This window comes from Scyliorhinus torazame, unplaced genomic scaffold (genome assembly GCF_047496885.1).
Source record: "Scyliorhinus torazame isolate Kashiwa2021f unplaced genomic scaffold, sScyTor2.1 scaffold_1217, whole genome shotgun sequence".
NCBI classification, from domain to species: domain Eukaryota; kingdom Metazoa; phylum Chordata; class Chondrichthyes; order Carcharhiniformes; family Scyliorhinidae; genus Scyliorhinus; species Scyliorhinus torazame.
The window spans coordinates 43,552-55,000 of NW_027308944.1; the positions used below are offsets into that span (position 1 = coordinate 43,552).

The 11,449-nt window shown below is 39.4% G+C and overlaps 1 long non-coding RNA gene across 1 annotated transcript in view; it reads left to right on the plus strand.

Moving 5' to 3' along the window:
* The first annotated feature begins 8,636 nt into the window (after positions 1–8,636).
* The window catches only part of LOC140407153 (uncharacterized), a 5,501-nt gene continuing 2,688 nt past the window's right edge, over positions 8,637–11,449 (plus strand). Inside the window, exon 1 of the long non-coding RNA XR_011939491.1 lies at positions 8,637–8,762. This is a non-coding gene — a long non-coding RNA (uncharacterized lncRNA). The remainder of the gene's footprint in view (positions 8,763–11,449) is intronic.

Here is an 11,449-nt window from a genome sequence, read left to right on the forward strand (position 1 = left end):
ACTGTTATTCTCTATAATATACACAGGGACTGTTATTCCCTATAATATAGACAGGGACTGTTATTCCCTATAATATAGACAGGGACTGTTATTCCCTATAATATACACAGGGTCTGTTTATCTCTATAATATACACAGGGACTGTTATTCGCTATAATATACACAGAGATTGTTATTCTCTATAATATACACAGGGACTGTTATTCTCTATAATATATACAGGGACTGTTATTCTCTATAATATACACCGGGGCAGTTATTATCTGTAATATACACAGGGGATGTTATTCCCTATAATATACACAGGGGTTGTTATTCTCTATACTATACACAGGGCTGTTATTCTCTATAATATACACAGAGACTGTTATTCTCTATAATATACACAGGGACTGTTATTCTCTATAATGTACACAGGGGATGTTATTCTCTGTAATATACACAGGGGATGTTATTCCCTATATTATACACAGGGGTTGTTATTCTCTATACTATACACATGGCTGTTATTCTCTATAATATACACAGAGACTGTAATTCTCTATAATATACACAGGGTCTGTTATTCTCTATAATATACACAGGGGATGCTATTCTCTGTAATATACACAGGGGATGTTTTTCCCTATAACATACACAGAGGCTGTTATTCTCTATAATATACAAAGGGACTGTTAATCTCTATAATATCCACAGGGACAGTTATTCTCTATAATATACACAGGGACTGTTATTCCATCTAATATACTCAGGGGCTTTTATTCCCTATAATATTCACAGGGACTGTTATTCTCTATAATATACACAGGGACTGTTATTCCCTATAATATACACAGTGACTGTTATTCTCTATAATATACACAGCGACTGTTATTCTCTATAATATACACAGGGACTGTTATGCTCTATAATATACACAGGGACTGGTGTTCTCTATAATATACACAGGGGCTGTTATTCACTATAATATACACAGACTGTTATTCTGTTTACGATACACAGGGGCTGTTATGCTCTATAATATAAACAGAGACTGTTATTCTCTATAATATACACAGGGACTGTTATTCCCTATAATATAGACAGGGACTGTTATTCCCTATAATATAGACAGGGACTGTTATTCCCTATAATATACACAGGGTCTGTTTATCTCTATAATATACACAGGGACTGTTATTCGCTATAATATACACAGAGATTGTTATTCTCTATAATATACACAGGGACTGTTATTCTCTATAATATATACAGGGACTGTTATTCTCTATAATATACACCGGGGCAGTTATTATCTGTAATATACACAGGGGATGTTATTCCCTATAATATACACAGGGGTTGTTATTCTCTATACTATACACAGGGCTGTTATTCTCTATAATATACACAGAGACTGTTATTCTCTATAATATACACAGGGACTGTTATTCTCTATAATGTACACAGGGGATGTTATTCTCTGTAATATACACAGGGGATGTTATTCCCTATATTATACACAGGGGTTGTGATTCTCTATACTATACACATGGCTGTTATTCTCTATAATATACACAGAGACTGTAATTCTCTATAATATACACAGGGTCTGTTATTCTCTATAATATACACAGGGGATGCTATTCTCTGTAATATACACAGGGGATGTTTTTCCATATAACATACACAGAGGCTGTTATTCTCTATAATATACAAAGGGACTGTTAATCTCTATAATATCCACAGGGACAGTTATTCTCTATAATATACACAGGGACTGTTATTCCATCTAATATACTCAGGGGCTTTTATTCGCTATAATATTCACAGGGACTGTTATTCTCTATAATATACACAGGGACTGTTATTCCCTATAATATACACAGTGACTGTTATTCTCTATAATATACACAGAGACTGTTATTCTCTATTATATACACAGGGACTGTAATTCTCTATAATATACACAGGGGATGTTATTCTCTGTAATATACACATGGGATGTTATTCCCTATAATATACACAGGGGTTGTTATTCTCTATACTATACACAGGGCTGTTATTCTCTATAATATACACAGGGGATGCTATTCTCTGTAATATACACAGGGGCTGTTATTCCCTATAATATACACAGAGGCTATTATTCTCTATACTCTACACAGGGGCTGTTATTCTCTATAATATACACAGAGGCTGTTATTCTCTATACTCTACACAAGGGATGTTATTCTCTATAATATACACGGGGGCTGTTATTCTCTATAATATACACAGGGACTGTTATTCCCTATAATATACACAAGGACTGTTATTCTCTACAATATACACAGAGCTGTTATTCTCTATAATATACACAGAGACTGTTATTCTCTATAATATACACAGGGCTGTTATTCTCTATAATATACACAGAGACTGTTATTCTCTATAATATACACAGGGCTGTTATTCTCTATAATATACACAGCGACTGTTATTCTCTATAATATACACAGGGGCTGTTATTCTTTATAATATACACAGGGTCTGTTAATCTCTATAATATACACAGGGACAGTTATTCTCTATAATATACACAGGGACTGTTATTCCCTATAATATACACAGCGACTGTTATTCTCTATAATATACACAGAGGCTGTTATTCCCTATAATATACACAGGTGCTGTTATTCCATATAATATACACAGGTACTGTTATTCTCTATAATATACACAGGGACTGTTATTACCTATAATATACACAGGGACTGTTATTCTCTATAATATACACAAGGGCTGTTGTTCTCTATAATATACACAGGGACTGTTATTCACTATAATATACACAGAGACTGTTATTCTCCAGACGATACACAGGGGCTGTTATGCTCTATAATATACACAGAGATTGTTATTCTCTATAATATACACAGGGACTGTTATTCTCTATAATAGACACAGGGACTGTTATTCTCTATAATATACACAGGGACTGTTGATCTCTATAATATACACAGGGACAGTTATTCTCTATAATATACACAGGGACTGTTATTCTCTATAATATACACAGCGACTGTTATTCTCTATAATATACACAGGGGCTGGTATTCCCTATAATATACACAGGGGCTGTTATTCTCTATAATATACACAGGGGCTGTTATTCTCTATAATATACACAGGGACTGTTATTCCCTATAATATACACAGGGACTGTTATTCTCTATAATATACACAGGGACTGTTATTCTCTATAGTATACACCGGGGCTGTTATTCCCTATAAAATACACAAGGGCTTTTATTCCATATAATATACACAGGGGCTGTTATTCTCGTAATGTACACAGGGGCTGTTATTCTCTGTAATATACACAGGGGCTGTTATTCCCTATAATATACACAGGGGTTGTTATTCTCTATAATATACACAGATACTGTTATTCTCTATAATATACAGAGGGGCTGTTATTCTCTATAATATACACAGGGACTGTTATTCTCTATAATATACACAGGGACTGTTTATCTCTATACCATACACAGGGACTGTTATGCTCTATAATATACACAGGGGCTGGTGTTCTCTATAATATACACAGGGGCTGTTATTCACTATAATATACACAGACTGTTATTCTGTTTACGATACACAGGGGCTGTTATGCTCTATAATATAAACAGAGACTTTTATTCCTTATAATATACACAGGGACTGTTATTCACTATAATATACACAGAGACTGTTATTCTCTTTCCGATACATAGGGGATGCTATACTCTATAATATACACAAGGGCTGTAATTCACTATAATATGCACAGGGACTGGTATTTACTATAATATACACAGAGACTGTTATTCTCTATAAGATACACAGGGGCTACTATGCTCGATAATATACACAGGGGCTATTATTCTCTATAAGATACACAGGGGATGCTATTCTCTATAATATACACAGGGGCTGTTATTCTCTATAATATACACAGGGGCTGTTATTCTGTATAATATACACAGAGACTGTTATTCTCTATAATATACACAGAGGCTGTTATTCTCTATACTCTACACAGGGGCTGTTATTCTCTATAATATACACAGGGGCTGTTATCCTCTATAATATACACAGGGACTGTTATTCCGTATAATATATACAGGGACTGTTATTCTCTATACTATACACAGGGGCTGTTATTCTCTATAATATACACAGAGACTGTTATTCTCTAAAAGATACACAGGGGCTGTTATGCTCTATCATATACACATGGACTGTTATTCTCTATAATATACACAGGGACTGTTATTCTCTATAATATACACAGGGGCTGTTATTCTCTATAATATACACAGGGGCTGTTATTCACCATAATATACACAGGGACAGTTATTCACTTATATATACCAGAGACTGTTATTCTCTATAAGATACACAGGGGCTGTTATGCTCTATAATATACACAGGGGCTGTTATTCTCTATAAGATACACAGGGGATGCTATTCTCTATAATATACACAGGGACTGTTATTCTCTATAATATACACAAAGACTGTTATTCTCTTTCCGATACACAGGGGCTGTTATTCTTTATAATAATCACAGGGACTGTTATTCACTATAATATACACAGGGACTGTTATTCCCTATAATATACACAGGGACTGTTATGCTCTATAATATACACAGGGGCTGTTGTTCTCTATAATATACACAGGGACTGTTATTCTCTATAAGATACACAGGGACTGTTATTCCCTATAATATACACAGGGACTGTTATGCTCTATAATATACCCAGGGGCTGTTATTCTCTATAATATACACAGGGGCTGTTATTCTCTATAATATACACAGGGACTGTTATTCCCTATAATGTACACAGAGACTGTTATTCTCTATACGATACACAGGGCCTGCTGTGCTCTATAATATACACAGGGACAGTTATTCACTATAATATACACAGAGACTGTTATTCTCTGTACGATACACAGAGGCTGTTATTCTCTATAATATACACAGGGGATGTTGTTCTCTATAATATACACAGGGACTGTTATTCACTATAATATACACAGAGACTGTTATTCTCTTTCCGATACACAGGGGATGCTATGCTCTATAATATACACAGAGACTGTTATTCTCCATAAGATACACAGGGGATGCTATTCTCTATAATATACACAAGGGCTGGTATTCACTATAATATGCACAGGGACTGGTATTTACTATAATATACACAGAGACTGTTATTCTCTATAAGATACACAGGGGCTGTTATGCTCGATAATATGCACAGGGGCTGTTATTCTGTATAAGATACACAGGGGATGCTATTCTCTATAATATACACAGGGCTGTTTTTCACTATAATATACACAGGGGCTGTTATTTCCTATAATATACATGGGCTGTTATTTCATATAATATACATAGGGGCTGTTATTCTCTATAATATACACTGGGACTGTTATTCACTATAATATACACAGAGACAGTTATTCACTATAATATACACAGAGACTGTTATGCTCTGCAAGATACACAGGGGCTGTTATTCTCTATAATATACACAGGGGCTGTTATTCTCTATAATATACACAGAGACTGTTATTCTCTTTAATATACACAGGGGCTGTTAGTCACTATAATATGCACAGGGACTGTTATTCTCTATAATATACACAGGGGCTGTTATTCTCTATAATATACACAGGGGCTGTTATTCTCTATAATATACACAGGGGATGCTATTCTCTATAATATACACAGTGACTGTTATGCTCTATAATATACACAGGGGCTGTTATTCTCTATATGATACAAAGGGGATGCTATTCTCTATAATATACACAGGGCCTGTTATTCACTATAATATACACAGGGACTGTTATTCTCTATAATATACACAGGGGATGCTATTCTCTATAATATACACAGGGGGTGCGATTCTCTATAATATACACAGTGACTGTTATGCTCTATAAAATACACAGGGGCTGTTATTCTCTATATGATACACAGGGGATGCTATTCTCTATAATCTACACAGAGACTTTTATTCTCTATAATATACACAGGGGCTGTTATTCTCTATAATATACACAAGGCCTGTTATTCTCTATATGATACACAGTGACTGTTATGCTCTATAATATACACAGGGTCTGTTATTCTCTATATGATACACAGGGGATGCTATTCTCTATAATACACAGAGGACTGTTATTCTCTATATGATACACAGGGGCTGTTATTCTCTATAATATACACAGGGGCTGTTATTCACTATAATATACACAGGGACAGTTATTCTCTATAAGATACACAGGGGCTGTTATTCACTATAATATACACAGAGACTGTTGTTCTCTATAATATGCACAGGGACTGTTATTCTCAAAATATACACAGAGACTGTTATTCTCTATAATATACACAGGGGGTGCTATTCTCTATAATATACACAGGGCTGTTATTCACTATACCATACACAGAGACTGTTATTCTCTATATGATACACAGGGGATGCTATTCTCTATAATCTACACAGAGACTGTTATTCTCTATAATATACACTGGGGCTGTTATTCACTATAATATACACAGGGACTGTTATTCTCTATAATATACACAAGGCCTGTTTTTCTCTATATGATACACAGTGACTGTTATGCTCTATAATATACACAGGGGCTGTTATTCTCTATATGATACACAGGGGATGCTATTCTCTATAATATACAGAGGGCTGTTATTCTCAATATGATACACAGGGGCTGTTATTCTCTATAATATACACAGGGGCTGTTATTCACTATAATATACACAGGGGATGCTATTCTCTATAATATACACAGGGCTGTTATTCACTATAATATACACAGAGACTGTTATTCACTATAATATACACAGGGACTGTTATGCTCTGCAAGATACACAGGGACTGTTATTCTCTATAATATACACAGAGACTGTTATTCCCTATAATATACACAGAGACTGTTATTCTCTATAATATACACAGAGACTGTTATGCTCTGTAAGATACACAGGGACTGTTATTCTCTGTAAGATACACAGGGACTGTTATTCACTATAATATACACAGAGACTGTTATGCTCTGCAAGACACACAGGGACTGTTCTTCTCTATACTATACACAGAGACTGTTATTCTCTATAATATACACAGAGACTGTTATTCTCTATAATATACACAGAGACTGTTATTCTCTATAATATACACAGGGGCTGGTATGCTCTGTAAGATACACAGGGGCTGTTATTCTCTATAATAGACACAGAGACTGTTATTCTCTATAATATATACAGGGCTGTTATTCTCTATAATATACACAGAGACTGTTATTCTCTATAATATATACAGGGCTGTTATTCTCTATAATATACACAGGGGCTGTTATTCTCTATAATGTACACAGGGGCTGTTTTTCTCTATAATATACACAGGGGCTGTTATTCACTATAATATACACAGAGACTGTTATTCTCTATAATATACACAGAGACTGTTATTCACTATAATATACACAGAGACTGTTATTCTCTATATTATACACAGAGACTGTTATTCTCTATAATATACACAGGGGCTGTTATTCTCTATAATATACACAGGGCTGTTATTCACTATAATATACACAGAGACTGTTATTCACTATAATATACACAGAGACTGTTATGCTCTGCAAGATACACAGGGGCTATTATTCACTATAATATACACAGAGACTGTTATTCTCTATAATATACACAGAGACTGTTTTTCTCCAAAATATACACAGAGACTGTTATTCACTATAATATACATAGAGACTGTTATTCTCTATAATATACACAGAGACTGTTGTTCACTATAATATACACAGAGACTGTTATGCTCTGTAAGATAGACAGGGGCTGTTATTCTCTATAATAGACACAGAGACTGTTATTCTCTATAATATACACAGAGACTGTTATTCTCTATAATATACACAGAGGCTGTTATTCTCTATACTCTACACAGGGGCTGTTATTCTCTATAATATATACAGAGGCTGTTGTTCTCTATAATAGACACAGAGACTGTTATTCTCTACAATATACACAGAGACTGTTATTCTCTATACTCTACACAGGGGCTGTTATGCTCTGTAAGATACACAGTGGCTGTTATTCTCTATAATATACACAGGGACTGTTATGCTCTATAATACACACAGAGACTGTTATTCTCTATAATATACACAGGGACTGTTATTCTCTATAATATACACAGGGGCTGTTATGCTCTGTAAGGTACACAGGGGCTGTTATTCTATATAATATACACAGGGACTGTTATGCTCTATAATACACACAGAGACTGTTATTCACTATAATATACACAGGGGCTGTTATTCTCTATAATATACACAGAGACTGTTATTCTCTATAATATACACAGAGACTGTTATTCTCTATAATATACACAGAGACTGTTATTCTCTATACTCTACACAGGGGCTGTTATGCTCTGTAAGACACACAGGGGCTGTTATTCACTATAATATACACTAAATGCTGCCCTCGCTCTGCAGACTGAGGGTTATGTATCCAGTGGTGTTCAGACTGGCCGCTGTAGCTTCCGTCACACTCTGATATTTCCCTGTCACAGGCTACACAACTGGAGTGGGCAGTCGTACAGCTCCTGTCATGGTACAGCCAGCCTACACGAACGGATATCGCAATGGATACATCAACGGATATGGTCCAGGCTATAGCAACGGCGTCCCCAATGGTAACGTCAACAATCTTAAATATGATCAATCTGTTAACCCTCACCGGCTCTCACACACTCTCCTGTACCTGGGCAGGTCTCTCTAACCCTCTCTCTCACACACACACACTCCTGTATCTGGGGAGGTCTGTCTCACCCTCTCTCTCTCTCTCTCTCACACACACACACTCCTGTATCTGGGGAGGTCTCTCTAACCCTCTCTCTCCTCTCTCTCTCTCTCTCACACACACACACTCCTGTATCTGGGGAGGTCTCTCTAACCCTCTCTCTCTCTCACACACACTCCTGTATCTGGGGAGGTCTCTCTAACCCTCTCTCTCTCTCTCTCTCACACACACTCCTGTATCTGGGGAGGTCTGTCTAACCCTCTCTCTCTCTCTCTCACACACACTCCTGTATATGGGGAGGTCTGTCCCACCCTCTCTCTCTCTCTCTCTCTCTCACACACACACACTCCTGTATCTGGGGAGGTCTCTCCAACCCTATCTCTCTCTCTCTCAGTCACACACACACTCCTGTACCTGGGGAGGTCTCTCTAACCCTCTCTCTCTCTCTCTCACACACACTCCTGTATCTGGGGAGGTCTCTCTAACCCTCTCTCTCTCTCTCTCACATACTCTCCTGTATTGGGGAGGTATCTCTAACCCTCTCTCACTCTCTTTCTCACACACTCCTGTACCTGGGGAGGTCTCTCTAACCCTCTCTCTCTCACACACACTCCTGTATCTGGGGAGGTCACTCTAACCCTCTCTCTCTCTCTCTCACACACACTCCTGTATCTGGGGACTCTCTCTCTCTCTCTCCCTCACACACAGACTCCTGTATCTGGGGAGGTCTCTCTAACCATCACTATCTCTCTCTCTCTCACACACACTCCTGTATCTGGGGAGGTCTCTCTAACCCTCTCTCTCTCTCTCTCTCTCTCTCACACACACTCCTGTATCTGGGGAGGTCTCTCTAACCCTCGCACTCTCTCTCTCTCTCACACACACTCCTGTATCTGGGGAGGTCTCTCTAACCCTCTCTCTCTCTCTCTCACACACACTCCTGTATCTGGGGAGGTCTCTCTAACCCTCTCTCTCTCCCTCTCTCTCACACACACTTCTGTATCTGGGGAGGTCTCTCTAACCCCCTCTCTCTCTCTCTCTCACACACACTCCTGTATCTGGGGAGGTCTCTCTAACCCCCTCTCTCTCTCTCTAACCCTCTCTCTCTCTCTCTGTCACACACTCCTGTATCTGGGGAGGTCTCTCTAACCGTCTCTCTCTCTCTCTCTGTCACACACTCCTGTATCTGGGGTGGTCTCTCTAACCCTCTCTCTCTCTCTCACACACACTCCTGTATCTGGGGAGGTCTCTCTAACCCCCTCTCTCTCTCTCTCACACACTCCTGTATCTGGGGAGGTCTCTCCAACCCTCTTTGTCTCTCTCTCTCTCTCTCACTCTAACACTCTCCTGTATCTGGGGAGGTCTCTCTAACCCTCTCTCTCTCACTCTCTCAGACACTCCTGTATCTGGGGAGGTCTCTCTAACCCTCTCTCTCTCACTCTCTCAGACACTCCTGTATCTGGGGCGTTCTCTCTAACCCTCTCTCTCTCTCTCTCTCACACACTCCTGTATCTGGGGAGGTCTCTCTCACCCTCTCTCTCTCTCTCTCTCTCTCACACACACTCCTGTATCTGGGGAGGTCTCTCTAACCCTCTCTCTCTCTCTCTCTCTCTCACACACACTCCTGTATCTGGGGAGGTCTCTCTCACCCCCTCTCTCTCTCTCTCTCTCTCACACACACTCCTGTATCTGGGGAGGTCTCTCTAACCCTCTCTCTCTCTCTCTCTCTCTCACACACACTCCTCTATCTGGGGAGGTCTCTCTAACCCTCTCTCTCTCTCTCTTTCGCACACACTCCTGTATCTGGGGAGGTCTCTCTAACCTTCTCTCTCTCTCTCTCTCTCTCTCTCACACACTCTCCTGTATCTGGGGAGGTCTCTCTAACCCTCTCTCTCTCTCACACACTCCTGTATCTGGGGCGTTCTCTCTAACCCTCTCTCTCTCACACACACTCCTGTATCTGGGGAGGTCTCTCTAACCCTCTCGCTCTCTCTCTCACACACTCCTGTATCTGGGGGAGGTCTCTCTAACCCTCTTTCTCTCTCTCTCTCACACACACTCCTGTATCTGGGGAGGTCTCTCTAACGCTCTCTCTCTCTCTCACACACACTCCTGTATCTGGGGAGGTCTCTCTCTAACCCTCTCTCTCTCACACACCCTCCTGTACCTGGGGAGGTCTCTCTAACGCTCTCTCTCTCTCGCACACACACTCCTGTATCTGGGGAGGTCTCTCTAACCCTCAATTGTTTATCACATTGATGAGTCTGCTCTGGTCAATCGCTAGGCGGGGCCTACAGGATACAGTAATGGGGAGTATTTTCCTCAAACATGAGTTCGGACCTTCACTGTCTCTCTCTGGCGCCCCCCTCGCCATCCAGCTCTCTGGCTCTCTCTCCAGTCTCTGTCTGGCGTCCCTCGCTCTATCTTCTCTCTCGATCGTTCTAACCTGGCGGTCTCTCGCGCTCTCTGCGTCGCTGGTCTCTCGCTCGGCAGCTCGCGGCTCCCGGGCTCCCCGCGCGCTCGCTCTCTCGCCGCTCGCGCTCTCTCTCTCTCTCTCTCTCTCTCTCTCTCTCTCTTCTC